Below are 27682 nucleotides of genomic sequence, written 5' to 3' on the forward strand. Positions count from 1 at the left end.
ATCTACTACCATACATGAAATAGTGTTCAACCTGCTTGATTGATAGAATTTGTGAGCAATAAATCTTACTCCAAATTTGATCAATGGATTAGAAATGTTTGTGATGGACAACCCTCATCCATTTCATTGGGATCTTGTGTTAGCTTCAACTTCCTCTCAACTTAGGCATCATATCATATTCTTCTTAATTAGGGTGGGATAACTAGTATGCTTGTGGATCATCTTCTTGGTTGTCTCAACTAATCCATTGCATAGCCCAAAAATGATATCATGGATCCTTCTTAGTACAACCTTGATCCATTTTATCTTGAGATGATGTGGAAAGTCTAGAGCACAACTTAACCCTTTTCTTTCAACAATTTCTAATTCCTCCTTTTCAACCCCTTCTTCACACAATTTCTCATAAGCTTGGTGTATGTCATAATCATCTACTTCTCCAATCTTACACATGTAGCAACTTTGTACATTGTGTATCATGATTACCTTGGGTGGTATTGAGGATAATACACCCATTAAGTCACCATTCATCACAATTCTAGGAATATCACAAAATTTAGGTGGACATGCATCATTCTTGACGAATTTAATGTTACTAACATCTACTCCGTGAATCTTTCATGTGGATGATGAAGATGCCATATTTATCTATTAGGGTGATGTAGGAGCATCCTAGGTGTAAGAGCAATCTTACATCACCCAAAAATATTTTATTTTTAGTCTTTTCTTTTTTAATAAGGACTAGTAGATAGGGTGGTTACTATTTCTAGGAGCTTACTATTTTTATTAAGTTTTTCACATGAGCTTGAAACAAACTCATTCTTCTACATGAAGGTTCAATTTAGAATTATAAGCCTACAATAAAATATCATTGCTCCAACTTAAGTATCAGAGAAGTTATTACAGATTTCAGTGGAAAATTTAGGAGAAAAATCTTTAGGCTCACCATTGGAGGCCTTAGAGTGCCTAGATGAGGTCCAAAAACTTGACAAAAGGGCACTTGCATTGTTCCAAATCTATAGATCAAGAGATGGTGTTTTTGAAAAGTGGTTATAATAGCCAATTAGAGCAACAGTTCGAGAGTTATGACCTTCTAAATTTGGGGTACTCAAAATTTCTAAAATAATTATCAAAGATATATTTGGCTAACTCTATATGTATTGTTAGGGTCTATTGGCCCTAGGTATTAAGTTTGAATGTGTAGAACATTCTCGGGCAACATAAAATCACCTATTTAGGAAAGACCTTAAAATTGTCTAGAATAGCTCTAGGTGATAGTTCACAGCTTGTCTTGTAGATTATTGTAATGGATGCGCCCATGTGGGTTAGCATATTGTACTTGTGAATTTTGTGATTCCACATTTTCAGCGATAATAAGAAGTCCATATTTTGTTCTCGCATTTTTTGTTGTTTCTTTGTTTCTATTATGGGTTTATGGTATTAAGGGTAGCACCCTTCATCAAGTGGTATCAGAGCTAGAGTTCTTGAGTGTGTGGACAGATCATTGACTATGAGGCAGTTCACACTAGGACCATGGTTTGGGTTGAGTGTGTAGATAGATCACCAATTATGAGGTAGTTTACACTAGGATTTTAGTGAAAGTGTGAAAAATTCATTCATGAAGAGATTAGCAGAAGAGTTGTAGGTGTTACACCTTAGGGTTTCAAAGACAAATACAAGCATTAGAAGGAAAAATGCACAATGGAATAAATCTTCCCATAAGAGATGAAAATGAGGATGAGGACGAAGAAGAAGAAAATGCCAAACTAGAGGTGGTTCTAAACTCAGAGGAAGAGAGGCTTTTTAAGGCCATCTCCAAGATTGGAAAAAGACCTAAGTTTGAGGTTCTCACATTTTTGGTAAATCTTAACCTAGAGGAGCTAATCAATTGGATCAATGAATTGGAGAAGTACTTTGAGCATGAAGATATTGGGGATCCTGATAGGGTCAAGTTTACAAAGGCAAAATTGAAGGGACATGCAAAGATTTGGGGGCAAGAGGTTCAATTGGAACGAAACAAAAAAGAAAAGGACAAAATCACCATATGGGATTAGATGATAGCTAAACTAAAGTGAAAATTTATTCTTGTGGATTATGAGCTTGATCTATTGAAGAAAATGCAAGGGTTGAAGCAAGCGGGAAAATCTATTCAAGAATATACCGAAGAGTTCTACTGAGTTCTCATTAGAGTCAACCATGTAAAAACTAATAAGGAGAAATTTTGCCATTATCTTAAAAGGCCAAGTATTCAAGACTAGCTAATTCTAGAATGAATGAAAAATGTTGAGTAGTCATACTAGTTTTCCTTAAGAGTTGAGGAGAAACTGAGTAAGAAGTTTGACAACAAGACTAGTGGAAGAGGTTGCGGTGGAAGATCTAGTAGATGATCTTATGGTGGCTGTAATAATGATCAAAAGAATAAGGATGACGCTGGAAGTAGCATTCAGAACTAGAGGGAAAATAATTCCAATTGTTCTCATGATTAGAACAATAGAGATCAGAGAGGAAGAGGCAGTGGACAAGGATCTAAAAGAGGAGGCTTCCATGGGAAATTTTTTCACTATAGAGAAGGGTATCAAGCATTTGAATGTTCCTAGTGCCAAGGAAGGATAGATCAAATAATAGAAGGCTAGGCTAGAGTTGCACATGTTGATGAAGATGTTAGATCATCACATTCTAAAGATGTTGAAAGAGGAGAAGTCCTAGTTAACAATAGTGTCCTACTGAGTGGTGAGAATGAACCTAATCAAAGAAGGAGTTTGTTTCACACAAGGTGCAGATGTGAAGATAAGTGTTGTGATGTGATCATTGATGGTGGAAGTACTGACAATTTAGTGTTAGAAATGATGGTCACAACATTGAAGCAGAAAAGATAGAAACACCCGCATCCATACTATATTGCTTGGGTGCAAGATGACCACAAGGTCATGGTCAATGAGCAATGCTTAGTGAAGTTCAAGATTAGAAGTTACTAGGATGAGGTACTATGTGATGTCATACCTATGGACATATGTCATATGCTGCTATGTAGGCCATGAACATTTGACCGACATGTTGTACATGATGGGTGAGAAAATACCACTACTATAACCAAGGATAGAGTGAAACATAAGTTGAATCCATTGAAGGAGAAAGAAAAAAAGGTATGTAGTACTACTAGAATATGTTTTGTTGACAGAAAAGAGTTTCTCAAAGGTATGAAGTGTGAGCATATGTGTTTTTCTATAATTCCAAAAGATGGTAAAGAAGAAGTAGAGGAGGCACCTGCAGAAGTTGCTAATATGTTGGGAGAGATTTTAATATTGTATCAGAATATGTACCTAATGGATTTCCCTAAATGAGGAAGTTTAGTCACTAGATGGATTTGGTTCCAGGAGCCAGTTTGCCCAACAAGGAAACACATATAGTCATGCCACCAAAAAGTGAAGAGTTAAACATACAAGTTCATGAGTTTTTGCATAAGGGGTTGATTTGAGAGATTCTGAGTCCATGTGTTGTACCATTCATATTAGCACCAAAGAAGAATGGAGAATGGAGGATGTGCACAGATTCTCATGCTATCAACAATATCATAGTCAAGTACATATTTCCATTACCAAGATGGATGATATTATGGACTGTTTGAGTGGGTTTGAGTATTTCGCAAAGATAGATTTGAAGAGTGGGTACCATCAGATTCATATCAGAGAAGGTGATGAGTGGAAGACTACTTTCAAGACAAGGGAAGGACTATATGAGTAGTTATTCATGCCTTTTGGGCTAACCAATGAACCAAGCACTTTCATGCAGCTCATGAATGAGGTACTAAAGGAGTTTCTGGGTAAGGTTGTCATTATTTACCTACATGACATTTTGATCTTTAGTAAGACATTATAGGAGCATTTGATCCATATTTGCAAGGTGTTTGATAAGTTAAGGAAAGATAAGTTGCTGATAAACCTGAAGAAGTGCAATTTTGTATAGGAGTTAGTGTACCTTGGATTTGAAGTCTTAGAAGAAGGTCTAAAAATGGACCCAAAGAAAGTGAAGGTTATCCTTGAATGACTTACTCCAAAGAGTGCAATACAGGTAAGATCTTTTCATGGATTGAGTAGTTTTTACAGAAAGCTCATAAGAGGTTTTAGCAATATTTGTGGACCCTTGACTGAAAAAATGAGAGGGGATAGAAAAGAATTTAAGTGGATAGTAGGAGAAAATAAGAGTTTTAATCTACTAAAACAAAAAAGTTACTGAGCAACCTATTTTATCACTTTTGATTTTAACAAGGTGTTTCAAGTATACTGTGATGTTAGTGGTACTACAATAGGAATTGTTTTGAGCCAAGAAGGTATACCTATTGCTTATTTTAGTTAGAATTTGAATGATGCAACAAAAAAAAATATTATGTTTATGATCAGGAATTTTAGGCTATTAAAGAAGTGGAGACACTATATTCTTGGACTAAGGATTTTGTTTTGTATATTGATCATCAAGCTTTGCAATATTTGAATAGTGAAGGAAAATTAAACCTAAGGCATTTGAAGTGGGTTGAGTTTTTGTAGAGTTATACATTTATTTTGAAATATAGGAGTGGGAAGTCTAACAGAGTTGTGGACATCTGCTATTAGTAGAAGACAACTTTTGCTGACAAAAATACAAACTGAGGTGGTTGGGTTCAAGGAACTTAGTAATTTATATCTAAATTATCCTAATTTTGGTGAAACATGGAAGGCTTGTATAGAACCTATTATAGTGGACAACACAAAGTGGTTGGATTTCATGATCAGGATAGTATGTTGTTCAAAAGAAGCCAGTTGTGCATTCCAAGAAGTTCAATGAGAGAGAATCTCATCAAGCAGAAACATAGTGGAGGACTAGCTAGACATTTTGCATAAAAAACCATAGCTTTGGTTGCTGAGAATTATTATTGGCCACAGTTGTAGTAAGATGTGAAGAATTTTGTACAAAGTTGTAGAATATGTCAGATGGTGAAAGGTGTGAAGCAGGATACTGGGTTGTATCAGCCATTACCTATATTAGAGAAGTTGTAGGAGGATGTTAGCATGAATTTTGTTCTTGGATTACCAAGGACACAATGAGGGCATGTCTCTATCTTTGTGGTGGTTGATAGATTTTCAAAGATAACACATTTTATTCCTTGAAAGAAGACTAATGATGATTTTCATGTAGCAGAGTTATTTTTCAAAGAAGTGATGAGACTACATGGTTTGTTGAAGAGTATAGTTCTAGATTGAGATACAAAATTTGTTGGGTATTTCTAGCATACAGTATGGAAGAAATTGAAGATAGATTTGAAGTTTTGTTCATCACATCATCCACAGACTGATGGAAAAAAAGTGGTGAATAGGAGTTTGGAAAATTTACTGAGATGTTTGGTTGTAGACAAGCCAAAAAGATGGGATATGATTTTACCATAGGTAGAATTTTCATATAATGATTTTGTCAATAAGAGTACTGGTAAAAGAAAATTCCAAATTGTATACAATAGTAGTCCTAGAAATTCTTTTGAATTGAGGAGGTTAGATAAAGGAGTGTCAAGTATTGCTGAAGCAGAAGATTTTGTTGAACATTTGAAGAACCTCCATGAAGACATGAGGAAGCACATCATAAAGATGAATACATAGTATAAGGCTGAGGTGGATGTGAAAAGGAACTATAAATAATTTTAGATTGGAGATGAAGTCATGGTTCCTTTGATATAGGAGCATTTTCCAATGGGTACATATAATAAGTTGATGATGAAGACGTTTGGACCATGCAAGATAGTGAAAAAGGCATGATTCTAGAAATGCTTATGAAGTGGAGTTGCCTGCTAAATTGAATATTTCACTAGTATTTAATATTTCTAATTTGATAGAGTATTATGAAGGAGGTGATGAAGATGAAGTTGTAGAAGCACAATGGAGTATTCCAACAACTAGTTCGGCTACGAAGGAGATTGAGGAGATACTAGACAGTTGTGTTGGCAAAAGTACAAGGAACAAAACTTATGAGGAATATCTGGTTAAATGGAAAGGGAGGCTAGTAGAGGATTCATCATTGCTAGCAAAGAAGGAGGTTAACCATCTTGGTTTTCCTCTAAACACTTGAGACATGACAAAGTCACTTCTCAAATCACCCTGGTTGTCTAATGTAGGAGCATCTTGTGTGTAACAACAATCTTACATCACCAAAAAAATATTTTCTTTTTAGTCTTTTCTATTTTAATAAGGACTATAAATAGGGTAGTTACTATTTTTGCGAGCTTACTATTTTTAGTAAGTTTTTCATACAAGCTCAAAATGTTCTCATTTTCTACATGAAGGTTCGTTTTAGAATTATAAGCCTACAATAAAAATCTCATTTCTCTAGTTGAAGTATCAAAGAAGTTATTGTACATTTTTGGTTAAAATTTAGGAGAAAAATCTTCAGGCTCACCATTGGAGGCCTTAGATTTCCCAAATGAGGTTTGAAAACTTAATGGAAGGGCACTTGCACAACTTAGAACCTGTAGATCAGGAGCTAGCATTTCCAAAAAGTGGCTATAATAGCCAATCAGAGCAATGGTTCAAGTGTTATGGTCTTCCAAAGTTGGGCTACCCAAAGTTTCTAAAATAATTATCACAGATGTATTTGGCCAACTCTATATGTATTGTTAGGGTCTTTCGGCCCTAGGTATTAAGTTTGAATGTCTAGAACCTTTCAGGCAACATAAAATCACCTACTTAGGAAAGACCTAAACATTGTCTAGAACAACTCTAGGTGTTGTCATACAGATTATTGTAATGAAGGTGCCCATGTATGGATTAGCATATTTTACTTATGAATTTTATAATTCCACATTTGTGGTGATAATAAGAAGTCCATACTTTTTTCTCACATTTTTTGTTGTTTCTTTGTTTCTGTTATGGGTTTATGGTATTAAGGGGAGTGCTCTTCATCATAGGGTTCAAAAAAAATTTCTCTCTAGATAGTTGAAAACTACTCAAATCTTCACTCGATCAATCTATTGCCTTATATTTCTCTTTAAATCATGTTAGGATCTCTTTTTCATTCAAATTGCTCTATGCTTTCAAATTTTGTATGCAAGGTATGAAATAATGTCTTTAAATTTTGATATATACTTCTTTTTGTTCAATTTAGGGTCTCTTTTAATGATGTGCACTTAGGTAGGTTCAAGCTAATTGTCTCAGTTGATATTGTGCCATCTAACTAGGTCTTCACTCTACAACTCGGTCTCTTCCATCTAACTCAGTCTATATATTAATTTAGCTTCTGAGTTACTCAGTCCATATTGCAATTATTGGCCAATATAGACAATTTTACTGATGTTTGGCATTTTCTATTCTGTAGTATTTGCTTGAATGTCCAAATTTGTGACATTTGGAACATACATTATTAGGTACATGATTCTTCCTTTGATTAGTTCAACAGGGTTTCATCTATGATCTAGATTCATATTCTCTATGTCCATACTTTTGATAGTTATAACAATAGCCTTCAAATCTAGGTGTAGTAGATACATTCTTCATTCTTCACCTACACTCATGTATTTGATGTCCTCGATTCTTGTAGTAAAAATAATAACTAGTAAAATTAGGTTTAGTATTTTACATACCATTTTTTCTCCTACAGATATTTGCAGTATGGCCAAGTTTGCCACAATGATAACATGTTGGTTTTACCTTTGATTTTGCATTTCTCTGTTCTCTGCTCTTGGATGATTCTCCTTGCTTGATAAATGAATGTTGTAAACCAATAGTGCTATCAAATGACCTCATAAGTTCTTCAAAGTATTTTATTGCTTCATTAGGCTTGTTGAATCTTTCCACAAGATCTTTCTCAATTTTTATTTAACTCTTCAATAAGTCCTTTTGTGATATCATATTCAATATTTTCGCATCCTTTCTATTCAAGTCTTGACTTGCAAGTATTAATTGATTCATCATGTTAAGTTGAGTGTTGGTAAGATTTTTTAAATTAGATTTTCTTTCTTCAAGTCTATTTGTCATTTTCCTTTTGTCTTCCTCATTGACAACCTTATCTTCCTTAGCTTTCTTCTTTTTCATGATCACTTCACATAACCTCATTGATTGAATCTCATGTTCCCTTTTTAGTGCTCTAATTTATTCATTCAGGATTCTCTTATTTTCCAGTAGTTTTGTAGGTGCTAAATCATTCTCACCTGACCTTGTTGTTTCAAACAATCCTTCAGTTTCAACTTCTCCATAGTGAAACTCTTTTATCTGAATAGTCAACTTCTTTCTTCTATTTAGGGATTTCTTCAATTCTTGTCTTACTGTCTCAAGTTTTTGTAGTATGAGTTGGATGTCAATCACCTGATTATCACTAACTTTGTCCAATTTATAAGCCTCCATATCTAAGATCTTAACTCCAAGTTACTAAATGTCTCCAAGAGAACTCAAATATGTTACCAATTGTTGGAAGTCTTAGTCGGAAATGAAGATACTGAGAGGGTAGAGGAGGGAGGGGGTGAATCAGAATCTGTAACACTTGTAACTTTTTCACAATACTAGTGCATTCACCACACTTACCATCTCATATCCAATTGCATGCATAATCAAATTGTAATAACATATAGATCTAATCTATCAAACACATGAACAAATATTTTCTTACCCAAAAACCCTCCACAGTGAAGGTAAAACTGGTGTGGGGATGACACCCACAAATCATCACTACTATAGTAATAAAGTTAACCTATTAGGGTTACAATATTTGACCATATCCAATGATCTACCCTATGAGGGGTATGCCTTGTTAAAGGATTTTGAGACTATTAGATCTCACCCTGTTAAAGGATTTTACACTTACAACAAAGTAAGGACTCTGTTAAGGGATCTATAGAGATCAACTAAGACCACTCTATTAAGAGATTTAACCTAATTCAATCTATTAAAACTGATTCAGTACTCGATCCTCATTCTAATCTAATAAGATGATGTTGGTTCTCCTCTTTGCAATTTGATATGATCTCTTATCTGATTTATCTTTTCTATCCTTCAATGATTTGATTAGGTTGCTTCTCTAACTCTGACCTCTTTTCCTCTTCTGCAATGCTTGCACATTTACACTTGAATCACATGAATATTCTATGCATTCCTTGTCACCATATTCTTCTAATCTCTTCTCTTCTCTTTTCACCTCTATATTTGAAATAGGTCTAAATCTACTCTATTTAAAGATTTCATAAAGATTTTTCTAGAAGCTTCCTTGTTTCACCTCTTCATTTGATTCCTTCATCATAGAACATAGGGATATGTGATCCACATCATAAAATTAATTAAACTCTCTATGACAATCTCTACAAGTATTAAATATCTTGTCCATGTCATCTTGAAATGGTTTACCTAGAATTTTGTATCATTCCTAACTTGAATGTTAATTTTGCATTGCTTGACACTTAGTGCTTTTGATACTCAACACTCAGTGTATATGCTGCTAACACTTGGTCTCTATTATGCTTGACACCTTCTATGTAACTTGGCTTCAATGTGCTCGAAGTGCTTGGTAAGTATTATCTAGAGTTAGCTTACATTGAAAATACTCAGTGACTAAATACTTGCTCGGCTCCTATAGAGCTTGGTATATACACTTTTAAATATAAGTCTATCTCATGACTCAGCCTATATAGAGTAGCTCGGTCACAATGATGATCGTTTGACTCTACCTAGTATATGACTAAGTGTTTGACATTAATAGACAACAATAGTTAGAGATACCAACAATTATGTCTCACTTGGAAAAACACAATGAAAATATATGCACTAAAGATAATAGATTTCACATTTTTTTTAATTTTCTAATTTGGAAAAGAATTGACAACCACAACTAAGGGTTTATCTCGAGGCATGATTATACTTTATTAAGAATTTCGTTACTGCATCCTAAACAATGGAAACCATGATAAATAATTTATTATACTTTTAAATTTCAAAATTAGCAAATAATTTCCTAATAAATTCCCAAACAACAACTTTACAAAAATTTAAGCATAGTGACTATTGATGTGACTATACTATAGATGATGTTCTTGAATAGTTATTCATTAATTCTCTCCATCTAACTCCCTACCTCCATATTTATATCCTTTTTAGTCATGCACATAGACACTCATTTATCCCTCCCTAACTCTATCTTTTCTTACACCTCTTTACCTTTTTCTCATCTATATCCATATCATTATTCCTCTATTTCTCTTTGATCTACTCTATCTTTCTATCTATCAACTATCCATCTACCACCTTATATATTTTTTTATCATCATCTCACTTCATCTCTCTCCTATTCTCTTTCTATTTCTCTCCCTTCCACTCCCCTTTGTTTTTGTATTATTGATAAACTTATAACATTAAAAATTGTAATTTTTTTTTTATAGAAAATTAGAAACCTCAAAAAAATCAAACAGATCTGAAAATTTTAAACAGATTAAAAATATTCATACTATCATAAAAATTTAATGAAAGCACAAAGACATTGAATCCATTTATTTAAAAGATAAAAGATTTTTAAATCTTTAATTTAAAAATAGATTAAATTTATTCTATAATAAGAAGGTTAGTTTACTTTAAAGTAATTAATTTATATCATAAAATTATATCTTCAACCAAATACATGAATTGGATAATTATTCTTTTGGTAAATAAGATAAAATCAATCATTAAAAAGAAAGTTACTCACAACTAACAATAAACTTTCTTCTAAAAAATTATTTGAAATATTAAAATTATTATAAAAAATTGAGAGTAAAAGAGATAGAAAGTATAATTTAAAGAGATAAAAAAGTATAGTAAAAGAGGTGTAAAGTTGAATATATTTAAAAATAATGTTGAAATATAGGGTTAAGTTCTCGTTAAATTATATAATTAAAAAAAAAATGTATAGATGTTTAATCTTTTATTTATAAATTATAGAATTATGTCTTTAATTGTATATTGATGTATATTTTATTAGAAAAATTATAAATAAGTGAAAAAATTTTAACTAAAAGAAGGTGAAATTATCAATAAGTCTTTTATAAATCATTGTTATAATTTATAATTAATTTAGCACTAGAGATAATAGTTAAGTTAGGCTTGAGTTCAGGTGGAGACTTCAATTCTAGTCCATAGCTTCTAGTTCATAGCTTCAGTGAAAAATAGTAACTTTAATCATAATATAATAGTGATGTGTTGAAAACATAATCTTTATGATAATCCTACTCATATACTAAATGAACTCTAGTAATAATAACTTAATTCTAAAATGAATATTAATCTTAATTTATAGAATCCTACAAATCTATAATTGATATCTACACAATCATTTTACAATTATATAATTTATTAAACTTTCATTAGAAATGTTGTTAGTCAATACAAGTTATATTTTATATATCTTATAGTTTTCTTACTATTACTTAATAAAAAATCATTATGCTAATCCTAAAACTTAAATCTCTTGGTAAATAGATTTGTCACGGTGATAGTTACTTCTAAAACTAGCCTTGTTTGCCCTATGAATAGTAACAACTATGCCAATAGTTGGAGAGATTGAAATTGATCATTACCAGATTACAATCTTCCTCTTCATTTGAGAGGGGTAGCTCCCTCGTATGATAGGTGTATTTGATTTTTCAACATAAATGAATTAAAACTTTGAAAGATAGAGAGAAAACTATTGATGACGAATGCACCACATGACATCACAACTTTCTTGAATTAACATAAACTGATAATGAAGACAATCAAGAACTACACTTGAAAATGATCATTATTACCACGTTGATTCATGATTCATAAACATTCATACAATATTGTGAAAACATTCACTATAGAAAGAATCAATAATTTTATGTTGCAACAATCTAGATTTTAGAAAAAGAACCCAAACAAATCACTCATTTTATTTTCTTGCACCAAGAATATAACTGAGATTTTCAATTTCAAAGGCAAAATCTATACATACTTTCCAAAATTTGTCTTCTTAGCAAAATTTTAGCATAAGTGTTTCCTTATTCCAAAATCTAAAAAGTCCCTTTACAAAGCTAAGATGATTACTTATATAGAGATGGAGGTTAAGAACTACTCTTTCATGGTTAATAACCAACTCCCTTTTACCTATTTTCAGAGAGGTTAATTAACTTTACAAAAATTAACCCAAAATAAAAAAATTCATGATTTACAATGGTTGAATTAGAAGCTACCTTCAAAAGGTTGAATCATTGATTTTAGTGCACCATTTAAGCCTGAGTCTCCTTGTGATCTCCACCAAAGTTAAACATCTTGATATTGACATGTAGAAATAGTCATTCACTAGAAATCTCTTCTCCTAAATGAATTTAATTGAATGATAGACTCACTTCATTGCATCCCACCATTTGTTTAATGTGTTTTGTTATAAAATGTTTTTGAAGCAATTCAATCCAAATTTTCCCATTTGAGAAAATCAACTTCATAAAAGACACTACTATGGATATTCTTCTCATTGTAGATGATTTCTCTATAGAAGCATTATGAAAAAAATGATTTGGTCTTGTCTGTTCATCCAAGAAGTTTGCAAATGTATCTACATTTGAAAGTTTCTAGAAGCTTTTCAACGAATTACTGGGTTCAATGAGGTGACCTCTCTGCAATACATTTGATTCAGTAATTTTCCCTTGTCAGGTGTCTACATGCAAGTAGTGGCATGCATAGTAGAGCATTCTTACCTTAGGGAGTTCGATGAAAATATTCATGCTAACATGAATTGATTCATGACCATTCTTGATCACAATACTTTCATTCATTTTCATGACATTTATGTGGCACATTTTTTCAAGCAGGTGTGATTTTCCAACTTCTTAACATGATATGTGGCTGCAGATTGGTTTGGAGCATTCTATCACTGCCAATATATGATATCTCCTCCATATTACAAACTAAAGGTTAACGCATAGTGTCAATCAATTTGCATGTAGTGTCACCCTTAATGAAGATCATTTGAAAAATAGATCACCAACTTCTTTTCATCACTACGAATTGGGAATCATGCATGAGTCGGTTATATGTTGTTGCAAATTAAACATGTTGATGGTTGGGAACCCAAGTGTTCTATCAACTATTTATCATGCTTGATTACCCATTCCAAGTGAATGCTACTAATTGAGGGGGTCAAGCACTTGGTCAAACAATTGGTGCTTTGTCCATGCTTGTTTAGTTCATGTGTCTTATTTATGTGTGTTTGATGAGCGTTCATGACCAAATTCGTGGGTTAAAGGTTGGACCATTTTGTTAGAAAATTTGTACACTCCTTGCACTCCACTGCTATCAATGCATTGTGTTAAACAACCACTACTAGTTCTATACTCCCATCAAGGCTGCAAGTTGGAGAAATGAGGGATAGTTTTTCCAAATGGGTCACACACCTTGTCTATGTTTTTGAATGGGTTGTATGGTTTGTCTATGCTTGGACTAAAGTGTGATGAGTAAGTGTGTTGGGAGTTTCTCCACCAGGTGCGAGCCTTTAAAGAAATTGCTACTTTTATCATGCCAACTTATATAGATGCCATTGTAGATTTGGATCATTGGTCTCTCTTCCACATTGATTGCCACATTCTTAGTGTGTGTTACCTTATATTGCTTGAACCTTATTTCATGATCTTACTGATATCTAAAGTTGGGTTGAGCATTATGTCAAATACTTGGCCTATGCTCTCCATGTTTCCTCAAACATGATGTTCCATGAATCACATGTACGATCTTGGGTTCATTCAACACCAATTGTGAGAAGGTTCTGAGAGCTCGTGGACAAGATGAAATAACTAATTAGCATTCAAAATGTCTTTGCCCACTTGATCCATGATTCACCAATCAATCTTTCTATGCTCGGGCTAGAGGTGAGACATAGATCATCAAGCACACACTTTCTTTGAATCATCTGGAGCTCTTCATCATATACAAATAGTGATGCTAGCTTGTCAAAACTGGATGACTTCTCTTTGGCTCTATATTTAATCCATTGTCCTCACTTTTCAATCTTTTACTTTTATCAACTGAAAGGGTAATAACCGTCTCAGAAATACGTGTTTAGGAAGTTTATCTTAACCCATCTTTTAGATGGAGAGGTTAAGATTTCTAACTGAAACACATATTTTGGACCCCAAACCTTAACCTTTTTAGATGAGGTTAATGGTTAATGATTTATTTGGAAACACATATTTTGGAAACATATCTTAACCTTTTTGATGGAGAGGTTAAGATTTTAAGATGAAACATGTGTTTTGGGATGCTTCATTAACCTTTGATAACTTGAGACTTGTGAATCAGATTTTAGAAATTCGAAGTACTAGACATAGCTAAAGACAACATGGATACATCAAGGTCAAAAAACTATTAAAAATACAATGGATAATTGGTCCTTTCAAAGCTTGAAATTTTATACATTCGAACTTGTTTTGACTCAAAATATAGATAAAATTTTCACAATTTAATAAATACAAAAACCATGACAACAAACCTAGTTAGCTTTTAAATTAATTGAATCATACTTTTTAAAAATAATTTGAAAGAACACACAAATTTATATACAAAGCAAAAGTGTCGAAACCAAAAGCTAATGTAATCTTAACCTAATATCAATATATTTGTAGAGCAGATGTGAACATTTTCCTTTTCCCACTGTTTGGCCATCACCGAACTTATTTGGCCATTAACGATCTTATTTACACCCTTTAATAATAAATTAAAGTATTTGTTGGCTATCCTTTCCACTCACTGAGTTTCATACAAGTGAGTCGCTATTTAAGTGAAGAAACAACCACGAAATCGCTATCCATGTGGAAGAATGGTAAATCGAGACTTTTAGCCAAGGAATATGTATTCCATCGGATTATTAGTGAATGAACACCACCGGTGCTCACCCACTTTTATAAGAAAATTGTGGCACAACTTCAAAGAGAAGAGCATCTGTCATCTTCGATGCAAGGATGAATACTCTGCACGACAGAGTATCACCATCGATAAAAGATGGATGAATAGTAACCAGCGATAATTATCGCTGGTTACTATTCATCCTTCCTATAAAAGCGGGCAAGCGCCCCTTGCTACAAAGTAATCTCAGATATCTCAACGTACTCTTTGTATTCCGTCCCAATTACTACCAATTCCAGTAAGCGTTGTCCATGGCCTTGTCTCTGCAAGGATACCTTATTCTATGGGTGGGTATTAAGGGAATGTTGATTGTATCCTTGCTCTCCGGAGAAGTGAAGAACAACGCCCTAGTTTGCCTCAATTGGGAGCCACTTTTCACCATCTTCGCGATTGGTGATGCTGGTATGCTCCTCTTGCTTGCAGAGAAAGGGTATACAGACTTCATGGACGTCACGAGCCTGCAACAACCACAGCCATAGCCTCAGCCATTTCATGTACATTGCTAAATTATTTTATGTGATGTCACATAGCGCGTATGTGTTATGTGATTTCATATAGCATGTAGCACGTGTAGGCTTGGGTTCTCTGGCCATAGTGCATGCACACATAGCGCGTGTGCATTATAGTGCATGCATGCTATAAGAAAATTTGAAAAATTAAAAAAGATGTCATCTTTTTGGCACCACAACTTGGTGCATTTATTCTTTGGTTTCCACTAATATGCATGCTCTTAAGGTAACTATAATGATTCGTGGTTATGGCATCAAAGATATGGTCATTTGCATTTTCAAGGGTTAAGTTTGCTTCATAAAAAGAACATGGTGAGAGGACACCTCCATTCAGGAAAAATAAGAAGTTTGTTCAGGATATGCTCTTGGTAAGCAATACCGAGAAAGTTTTTCAGTGAACAAATAAACTCATGTGTGGTGTGAGAAATCATCAATAAAAGTTAGTTATGTAGTTAGCTTCGTGGGCATTGTTTTTAATTATTTTTTAAATAGTTTGCATAGTATGTAAAACTATGATTATCATGCAATCTCTTTGCATGTTCTTGTTTAGAATTTTAGAGTGTAGCAAACATTGTCTTTCTCCATCAGTGTTCAAGGAGAAGATATTTTAGTTTTCTTTATATTGTACACTCTTTAATTTTAGACCATACATTCAATAAAAATATAGAGTTTTTATTCTGACCTCTATTTTTCATTGTTTATACTTTAATGTACATTCTTTAATTTTAGAACATGCATTCAATAAAAATAGAGTTTTTATTATGATCTTGTTGTTCGTTGTTTATGCTCTATTTCTTATTATTATTATTACTATAGCATAAGAGCTTTTATTTTAGATCTTCAAAATTAACCATTCTCTCCATGACACCCACCTAATATGCAACTCCAATCAACCAAAATATTAAAACCTTTAGTGAATCCAATGCAAAAAGATAATATAACAAACACTAAACCTTACTTGTAGCTCAAATAATGCACCTCAACATAAATTTTTATGTAATGATGATCTCATCCTAAAACATAAAAATTAAACATCATTTCTCCTTCGTGTTTTCAAAATCAAAATGTGGAGATAGTTTTTTGCCAACACAAAAGAGAGTGAAGATAGCTACCCATGCTGCTATGCATGTAGGCAAAATGTGGCAACAAAAATAACCCATGTCAATTATTTATAGTACACATGCTAATTTTGGAAGCTCATGTAGTATGCCAAATTATCCCTCCTCCTTTTTGTTGTAAATTTTTGAAAGAAAATATGAAAAGATGGTTGAGAAAAGGAATGACAACCAATGACAAAAAAGAAATAAAATGGGAAAATTACATTTTAATAATAAATTTCACAAGCACCATATGATAAAATAGTTGTGTACTAATTTCAAAGAATGAATTAATTGAAGAAAAAAGAGGTTGAAAATTTTAGTCCCAGGAACTAAAAAATATTAAAATTATTATTAAAAACTTAAAAGTATAATTGAAAGAGATAGAAGTATAGTGAAAGAGAAGTAAAGATGAATATATCTAAAAATAATGTTGAAATATAGGGTCAAGTTCTCTTAAATTATATAATCTTAAAAAGTTATAAATAAGTGAAAAAAAATAGCTAAAGGAGGTAAAATTGTCAATAAGTCTTTTACAAACCACTATTGTAATTTAGGATTAATTTAGTATTGGGGGTAGTAATAGTTAAGTTAGGCTTGAGCTAAGGTGTATACTTTAATTCTAGTCCATAGCTTTAAGGAAAAACAATAACTTTAATCATAATATAATAGTGATTTGTTGAAAAAATAATTTTATATTCCTATTAATATAGTAAATGAACTCTAGTAACAATAACTTAATTCTACAAGTAATATTACTCTTAATTTATTAGAATCCTAGTAATCTATAATTGATATCTAATAATTATTTTACAATTCTATAGTTTATTATTCAACACAAATTATATTTTATACATCTTATCTAGATTACTTACTATTCCCTAAAATAATTACTCAATAAAAAGTCATTATACTAAACCTAAAACTTAAATCTAATTAACTTTTAAATTAGTTGAATAATAATTTTAAGCAATAATTTGAAAGACCAAACAAATTCGTATAAAAAATCTCAAATCCAAAAGCTAATGTAACCTTAACCTAATATCCATATATTTGTAAAGCAGATGTGAACATTTTTCTTATTTACACCATTTAATAAATAATAATAAATTAAAGTATTTGTTGGCAATCATTTCCACTCACCGAGTTTCATACAAGTGAGTTGCTATTTGAGTGGAGAAGCAACCACGAAATCGCCATCCATGTGGAAGAATGGTAAATCGAGACTTTTAGACAAGGAATATGTATTCGTATCGGATTATTAGCGAATGAACATCACCAGCGCTAGCCCACTTTTTAATTTTGACTATTTAATACCCGTCTGCCACTTTTCTAAGAAAATTGTAGAATAGCATCTGCCACGATTCGATGCAAAAGGATGAATAGGAATATCCATCGATGTTGACAGAGAAGACTCTTTGAAGTTGGGCTCCAATTTTCTTATAAAAGCGGGCGAGCGCCCGTTGCTAGAAACCCTTCTCAGAAATCTCGAGGTACTCTTTGTATTCCGTCCCAATTCCTACCAATTCCAGTAAGCGGTGTCCATGGCCTTGTCTCTGCAAGGATACTTTTTTCTATGGGTGGGTATTAAGGGAATGCTGATTGTACCCTTGCTGTCCGGAGAAGTGAAGAACAACGCCCTCGTTTGTCTCAACTGGGAGCCACTTTTCACCATCGTCGCCATTGCTGATGCCGGCGTGCTCCTCTTGCTTGCAGAGAAAGGGTATACACAGTTCATGGACGTCACGAGCCTGCAACAGCCACATCCACGGCCTCGGCCATTTCACGTATATCGCTTGCATTTGATAGAGCACTGGAAAGACCTTTTCTTGATCCTTGTCTACATTGTCTTATCTGCAGTAATATTAAGTATGATCTATGGCCTTCGCGGACGCTGCAAGCCGCTGCCATAGAAGATTTTCCCTTCCTCGGAAAGGCGGGCAATGGGATGGAGATGGGAGAATCCTTCACTCATTTCATCATGTATGTTCACGTTTGGAGAGGGTAATATGCTTGCATTGTTACTTCTCATTCGCCCAGGGCCCATTAAGGTCGGCCTTAATTTCAAGATTGCTCTGTATGCAATCACTGCAAGTCCATTTTGTACTGCTTATAAATATTTTGTGGTTATATGATTGTTGAAACCATTGCATGTTTGTTTTGTTTTTCTGGGTCAATATTCATATTGTAACGTCTGTTTCACTTTTCTTCTTCTTAGTTGCTGGTCCATTGGTTTTTATCATGAAGATTTAACTATAATTCAATTGTAATCGAAATTATTTTAATAATTAAAATATATTACTCTTCTCATTTTAAGTACTTATTATAGATTTTATTTTTCTTTATAAAAAAATTATGCATTAATTTCCTACTTTGTCTTGGTGTTGTATATTTGTGCAATTATATGAATCTATTTATTATTTAAGTTCTTAAATGATACTTTATTTGGATACTTGTAAAAAACAACATTATCATACCATCTTCTAAGATTTACTATTCCTTCTTAAATTATGGGTTGACTTCTTTCTTGTGAATTTAAGGTCTTCTTAAAATTGATGTTCACATTGGACATTCTACTCTTCTTTGTGAATTTAAGGTCTTAAAATTGATTTTTTCGTTTATCTCTCTTTCTAATGGAAAAACATATTTTTATTGTTTTCTCATTAATACACATATTTCTTTTCATTATTTGAAAAGAACAATTTCATCATAGTACAAAAAATCACTCTAGAGCATACAACAACTAGTTATTAGTCTTTTACTATAACAAATATTAATTGATCTACCTAGATTATTCTCCACATAAAATTTTATTCTTTCAAATTTATAAAATATAACAATTTTTTTGTTTGATTTATGTAGTTTAATAGCAAATTGATATAGATTATGAATATAAAATCATTAAAATTTTCTTCAAAAACCTATTATGTTTAGAAAATTTAGAAATTGTAGGTTTGATATAGAGTTTAACTCTTAAAAATCAAGTTAAAAGTTTCTGTTTTAATTTTATTATTATTTTGATTCTTTAAAAAATAATTTATGAATGAAAAGCCTAATTGATAATCATCTTACCTTCAGAATATTGTATATGGGAGGGGTATCTATGTTAAATAAAGTGGCTATAATTTCATAAAATGATCTATTCAAAATCTTCATAAGTGATGAAAATTTTCACGAGAGATAGCAATCCATTCTTGATTCTTACTTAGCTCATTCTCCTCTATCTAATATGATAACTTAGTGAAATCTACCTTATAATTTAATTGTATTATGCTATTGAGCTAAATACGGCCATACGGTCATCAAATAATCCGATTGAAAGTTTTTGTTTGTGCGGTTTATGGATAGAAAAAAAATAAAATTCAGAATTTTGGAGTATTTAACTTTACCTTTTTTTTAAAATAAAATATTGAGATAATAACACATTTTCTCTCCGTAAAGGTGCTTCTACCACTGCAATTTTATTTATCATCATTAACCCTTATACACCTGGTTCGACAGTTTTCCTCTTCACTCCGACTGGACACTGAGTTTAGGAAGAGGACCCAATAGTTGAGCGGGTCCAATAGTCGATCACCCTATTGTGAACATAGAGTCCAATCTTCCAACATATTTTTACTATATATTGTAATTAATTGATCTATTTGTAAATATAAAAAATTCTAAATGTTGATAAAAATATACTAATATTTGAACACATGAAAACTTATAAATATTATATAAAAATTAAATAAATGAATTCATTAATGAGTGAAATAAATAACTTTTTGTTTCAAACAAAATATCATAGCTATCTAATATGTGTGTGTCACTTAAAACATAATATGCTCACTTAAATAAACATTGATATCTTAGTGTAGACATACTATTCTTATGTGTACAACTATTGGAGTAGCAATGTATATGCATAAAGTAAACCATATCAATAATATGTATCATCACAAATATAAAAGGTGAGTACCAATAAATGCCTTGTATTTTCTTATGAAATGTGTGAGATTGTGAGAAAAAATTAGTGTTCAACTAATGGTCCCTTTGTGTTGGGTATATGTTGTATTTTATATAATAATGTGTTATTTTTATAACAACAAATTATTTTTTTGTGTTAAAGTATGTGTTTTTTTGTGTTATTTATAAAAGTTATATATAACAAATATTTATGATTAATAATAACTATTTGGTCCATTTAAGTTGCATATATGTTACATTTCATATAGTTATACAATATTCTATTAACAACAAGTGATAATTTTAAATTCAATTTGTAGAGATTTTTAGATTAAGCTTTGGTCAAATGTTCAAGAAGTCATTTTTTAGACACATTTCACTGGGTGCACTATTTTAACGAGTTGCGTGATGAGTGACACCTTCAAACCTTAGTTGTAGGTAATTCAATGTCCATTTTACATTTCAAAAAAAAACCAAAGGTCTTACGTCATCCCATGTAGCAGCTACATGTTGACAATCAAAACTACTGATTCCTCTCCCTAATTTTTTTCTTAAAATAGATGTCATACCATCTGGAGAATCTGAGGAACTTCTGAAAGTAGGAAGGGATGCCAGTCCTCTGCATCAGCACCCATTATTGATTTTTTTTGTCCAAATCAAAATATGTCCTTCAGAAGGTTTTATCCAAAGCAGCATTTTCTCAGATGGTATGTCAATGTTTCCAAGGAATGATTTCATGAATTACATTGGGGTTGTCGCACTGCGAGCGTTTCTTAGTTTGGGTGCTTTCCAGAAACCCGCCTGGTAGTAGGTTTTCAACGTCAGAGGCAACTCAGAGATTTTAACACCGTTTGAGATTGGTTCTTGTCCTTTCTTGGGATGAATTGGGAATGGCTTAATGGATAGAAGGGATTTGGGTGTTAGATTTGGAGACAGCGAAAATATTTTTTGGGGTTTTCTTCAGCATCTGTGCCTCAACTGTGAAAGGCATGTCCTTTTCTCTGCCCTGTTTCTAATTTTGATTTTTTCTTATTCACTTCTATTCTGCCATTATCTATAAAATTGGAGAATGCTTGAAAATGTGCTTATCCACTGCCTCGGAGAAATAGACAATAAAATTCTTTTATTTTCCCTTTTATTAGAGTAATGGAGTCTGTCGTATCAGCTACACTGAAAAAATATTTTGCAAGTAGTTTTCATCAAATCCCAGGAGGAGATCCCCTCTTGTTGAAGTCTGGAGATCTTCTTTGCCATATTGTGAAATCATATCCACTGCTAAACTTGATGACCATGGTTTTGCCTTCCTTGTCAATTTGGAATTACTGACAAGTACATGATATATAGAATGTTAATATAATTTATTTTTGCGCTAAATTACAAAGGAATTGTATCACGGAGGAGGTGAGATTTTTGGCACCTATGAAAAGCTTTAAGGATTATATATTCAGTCTATAATATGCTCATTTTATATTAGTTTTAATTGTTGTCTCCAATAATTTTGCCATCCTAAAACAGTGGCCTCATGTCTCTCTGTTCTAGAAAGTTAGAAATTAGTAAAAAATTCTTTTTCCTGAACCTTGCCCACTTCCGGAGCTCTTGTTTTGTTTGTATGTTACCAGTGATTAACTGACAAAATTGGACACTTTTTTGATGAGTTTGGTGAAGCAATTTTTTAGTGCTCATGAGAATCATGTTTTTGGTAAGATAACATTCTAGTAGATTGCCAAAATTTTAAGATTATCCACCATATTTTCTCACTTTGCATACATGTTGATAAGCTTATTATGAAGAATTGTGCACACATTACATGTAAATTGACTCTTGTTGAGGAATGGGCCCATTTGTGTACATACTTTCGATACACCTTATTAAAAATTGTTGGTGCCAAGTGATGCCAATTTTTTATTTTCCAAATCATGAACATGTCTGTAAGCTAACACATCAACTCAAACAACAAGTTTCATAACTTCTCCACAATTTCTGTTCAGATCACTTGAAAATCTAGTGCATGGATCAGTAGAAATAATCTGTTTTTAATATTTAATAGGTTTTCAAACAACCAAAACTTGCCTGCTTGTGAGAGCCTTCTACAGTGTCAAACATGTAGTGTGGATAATCTTCAAATGGTTTCGTGTATTTATTCATCATCTTCCTAATGGCAAGGATGGGGTCAAACAATTTAGTGCACCCATATTGTTAGGTGGGTAGAGGCACAGTAAAATATGAAATGCAATAAATGTGTTGCGGCACAATATTTGATTTTCCTTTTATTGATTGACCGAATGAATACACGACTGTGATGTCCCCTTCTAGCTAGAGACATCACTTTAGCTGGTGATTAGCCTATCAGAGACCCTCGTAGGCTAATAAGATTGGATAGAGGGTCACTTTGGTGTGGAGATCCTCCAAGGACCAGAGCAGAGTACTCTTCTGGGTTGCCAGAGTTTGTTTATGATGAGTTTTCCTTTGAGTTTGGCTTGGTCAGGCTATTTTTAGTAGTTTTGGAGTTATAAAGATAGACCCCTGCTATTTTTAGAAAAGGGGTATGGTCATACGCAGTTCTATCATGTTAGCTCCCAGTCCAAATGACATTCAAAAATGTTGAGTAATAATGGAGATATTAATGTTTATTTAGTTAAAATAAACATTATTGGTTTTGAGCCTATATTGTTAAGTTATAATATATAACTTAAGTGAGGGTCATGATATCATAAAAGGGGCCATCGTTTCAATTAATTGTGGGTCCAAGCTTATGGAAAAATTAAAAGGGATTTTCTAAGTTTTAATGTAATAACATTTTTTTATGTTATTATTATATCTTTTATCCCACATTGAGCGTGGAGACTCATTCTGGAGTTGAGGAGTCCTTATAAACAAACCTTGTCTTCCTTCAAGAGCAGGTTATGAGAATTGCTTAAAAACTTTGCCTTGTGAAATTTCTTGAAGTTGTGGCAACAAGGGTTTCTACAAGTTTGAGAAGAATTCAGACTGTGGAGAACGTAGTATCTTCAGAGTTGATGCAATTTGAGGGTGTGAAATATCACTTGAATTTTGCCTGTGAGTTGACTTCATACTAGAGGCAATATTTTGTTTTAGTAGGAAAAAAGTGGATGAATTTGTTTACAGGTTGGAAGGGGTTATAATAGCAGCTACAGTGCCGTGAACAGTGCGCTACGGTACCGCAAACAGTAACATGCTACAGTGCCGCCGTGAATAGTGCGCTACAGTGCTACAGTGAATTAAAAATTAGAGATTTAATATTGCGGTTTTTGATAGGTAATGCCCAAGGAGGAAGCAACCAGCAGTGTGGTTGCATATTGGAGACAAAAATCAGGTTTTTTTCAACTATTAATGATGATGTTTTTAATGTATTCTTCCAGCAATAAGTATTGTAAATACATTAGGAGCCATCTGAATAAATGAATTTGATTAGCATTATAATCAGATTTGAGTTATAATTTTAGGTAAGATTAGTTTTCAATATTTGTATTTTCTTTTCATCAACTCAAAAACCCAAAAACAGCTTAAAACATTCAAAAACAAACCAAAAACAATCATTACACCCAGGGAAACAAATATTGATCAGCGTAGAGCCTATTTGGGGTTCTTACATTGGTATCAGAGCCTTATTCCTACCATCCTGAGTGTTTGGGGAGTCATATGCAACCACTGGAAATTGGACCACACAGGTACCATACTCGTAGGAGAGCTCTGATTGAAAGAGAACAGTTACAGGAAACAAAAAATATGGAAGAGAGGCATGATGGTAGTCCACCTAGAAACAGGAGGAATAATGATGATCAGGATACCAGAGAATTCTACCGTGCTATGGTTACAGGGCAGCAGCAGATGGCATAGGCATTACAGGCACTCACTACTATGGTAGAAAGGATGAACCCACCTGTTAGACAAAATGGGGAGCCGGGAGAACAGGGAGATAACAGGAGTGCTATAGTTAATCAGAGACCACAACGGACCCATTCCAGAACAGCTGATAGGCCTACACGCCCTACATTTTATCCGGAGGAGCTAGAAGAAGCTCTGGTAGAGGAGGCGACAGGAGACCCCATATTCGCAGATGCACTCATGGATGCAAATGATGAATGGGAATTATTAGCTCCGTAGATTCGGGAGAGGATGACCTTTGAATGCTTTGTAAATCAGAGGAGAGAGCATTACAGGTCACTCAGACAAGATAGGAGGCCTAGAGGTCAAAATAGTGAGCTGAAGAGGGCTACAGGAAAGCTTACTATGCCTACATTTGATGGGAGTGGTAAGATGACAGCTCAAGCTTGGATTCATAAGCTTAACACATTTTTGGCACTGAGGCCAATGACAGAGATTGAAGCTATCAAATATGCCACCTTGCATTTGGAGGGAATAGCACATGATTGGTGGTACCATGGTATGGTAACACTTCAGCATAACCAAGTGACAGAATATCAGGACTTCGTGGATAGGTTGGTTGAAAGATTTGACAAAAAAGATCCAGAGATTTACTTCCGGGACTTAGCACAGCTGAAAAAAATAGGCAACTTGGAGTATTTCATTGGTGAATTTCAGCGGTTGGCAGTCATGGTGCCAAACATTTCAGAGCATAGATTGATAGTTCTTTTCATTGAGGGCCTATCTGAACCACTGAGAGGTTGGATAAAGGCATTTGATCCTATTTCTTTACAGGAAGCGATGAAAAAGGCAAGAAGTATGGAACATGCAGTCCCAACAAACAAATTTTAGTCCAAAGGAGCATCTTCTAGTAAGGATAACAAACCATTTTATAAAAAACTAGAGAGGACTGATTATAAAAATGATTCTAAAGATAAAACTCCAGCACCTTTTGACAGGGAAACATTAAACGATTTAAGGAAGAAAAAATTATGTTTCTACTGTAAGGGACCCTATGATGCAAACCATGATTGTCCTCTTAGGCCAAAGGGAAAGGCTAACAGAGTTATGTGGGCATACTATGAGGAATCAGAATCAGATAATTCAGATCAACAGTCTGATATAGAGGAAATAGATGGTGAAAAAGAGGAAGACAAGGCTGAAAACTTGTCTAAAATGGAGTCCAAGGATGGGGAAGGAGATGGGCAACTTAGGGAAGCTTGTCTCACTAGTATTAAGCAAGAAGGGTCATTCTGGATGAGAGGAGTACTTGCTGGACAGCGAGTCATAACCTTAGTTGATACAGGTGCCACTCATAATTTCATTGATGCTAGGATGGTGGAGAAGCGTGGCATACAAACAGAGGAGTTTGGGGGAATTAGAGTGAGGGTAGCGGATGGCTATGTCCTCAAATGTGATCGTAGGATCACTGGACTCCCATTGAAAGTTAATAATTATGACTTTAAGGTAGATTTTTATGTTGTACCTATGGGAGATACAGATATAGTTCTTGGGATGAGTTGGTTGCACGATATTGGTGAGTTCACTCTTAACCTCAAGGAGATGGAGATGAGGTTTAAAGTGAATGGGAAGACACATATTCTTAAGGCAATCAGGGACAATGATCTCAAGATGGTCTCTTTTCGTAGAATGGCTAGATTGATTCGACATGACCAGGTAGAGTGGGCAGCAGAGTGCATATTGATGCCATCACAGGAGGGACAGCATAAATTTGAATATCCTCCTGATATTCAGGAGCTTAGAGTTAAACACTCTAAGGTGTTCAGTGACATTCCACCAAGTAGACCACTAGACAGAGGTATTGAGCACAACATTGAGTTAGAGGAGGGGGGCTAAGCCCATCATGATTACACCTTATAGGCATCCGAAGAGGTTGAAGGATGAAATTGAGAAAACCATAAAGGAGTTACTTGCCATGGGCCACATTAGACTAAGTAAGTCTCCTTTTGCTTCTTTAGTGGTGTTAGTAAAGAAGAAGGATGGGACATTGAGAATGTGCATTGATTACAGAGTGCTTAATAGGAAGACGATTAAAAATAGATACCCCATTCCCAGGATCGATGAGTTGATAGATGAGCTTCATGGAGCTTGCTTCTTCTCAAAGATAGATTTGAGATCAGGTTATCACCAGATCAGAGTTAGAGAGCAGGATATCAAGAAGATAGCCTTTAGATGTCATTGTGGCCATTTTGAGTTTGTAGTTATGCCATTTGGGCTAACTAACGCACGTGCTACTTTTCAGGCAACAATGAATAGGGTTTCCCATCCTCAGTTGAGGAGATTTGTGCTTGTCTTCTTCGATGATATCTTGGTATATAGTAGATCTTGGGAGGAGCACTTGGTTCACCTGGACATGGTGCTAGGTATATTGGATAGAGAATTCTTGTATGCAAAGGAGTCGAAGTATGATTTGGGCATGACAGAGTTGTTGTACTTGGGTCACATCATCAGTGCAGAGGGTGTGTGCATGGATCCTGAAAAGATTCATGCCATTGTGGAGTGGCCTTGACCGGTGAACCTTACACAGTTGAGGGGCTTTCTAGGACTATGTGGTTTCTACAGAAGGTTTGTGGATGGATATTCCAGGCATGCGGCACCCTTGACAGATTTGATGAGAAAGGGAGCTTTCTTGTGGACTCTTGAGGCACAGGAGTGTTTTGAGAAATTTAAGGGGTTGATGACTTCTTGTCCAGTGTTAGCATTACCAGATTTCAGCAAACCTTTTGAGCTACATTGTGATGCTTCCAGAGAGGGCATTGGAGCAGTGCTTATGCAGGAGAAGCACCCTATTGCTTATGAGAGCAGGAAATTGAGAGGGCCAGAGCAGAGCTTTAGCATATATGATAAGGAGATGTTAGCCATTATGCATGCTTTGGCCAAATTTAGGCAATATTTCGTAGGTAGAAAATTTTGTATCAAAACCGACCATAATAGCCTAAGACACTTTTTGGGGCAGCGAGATCTCAATGATAGGCAGCAAAAGTGGGTGAGCAAGTTACAGTCCTATGACTTTGACATTAATATTTTAAGGGGACACAGAATGTAGTTGCTGATGCCTTATCACATAGGCCCCATTTGAGCTTATTGATAGACATATCGGAGGATTGGAGACACTTGATCCTTGCAGAGTATGCAAAGGACACTTGGGCAGCTGGATTCATAGACGGGACTATTCAGGACAGCAGATACACCCTTGTGAATGAGCTCATCATTTACAAAGGATGAATATTTTTGGTCCCAGGATCAGTAGTGAGGAGGGTGGTTTTGAAATCTTTTCATGATTCACCTATGGTACGACACCCTAGTTTCTACAAGACATACCGACAGATTAGAGAGC

This window comes from Cupressus sempervirens, chromosome 5 (genome assembly GCF_028749045.1).
Source record: "Cupressus sempervirens isolate cs-2001-9-10 chromosome 5, ASM2874904v1, whole genome shotgun sequence".
Taxonomy (NCBI): Eukaryota; Viridiplantae; Streptophyta; class Pinopsida; order Cupressales; family Cupressaceae; genus Cupressus; species Cupressus sempervirens.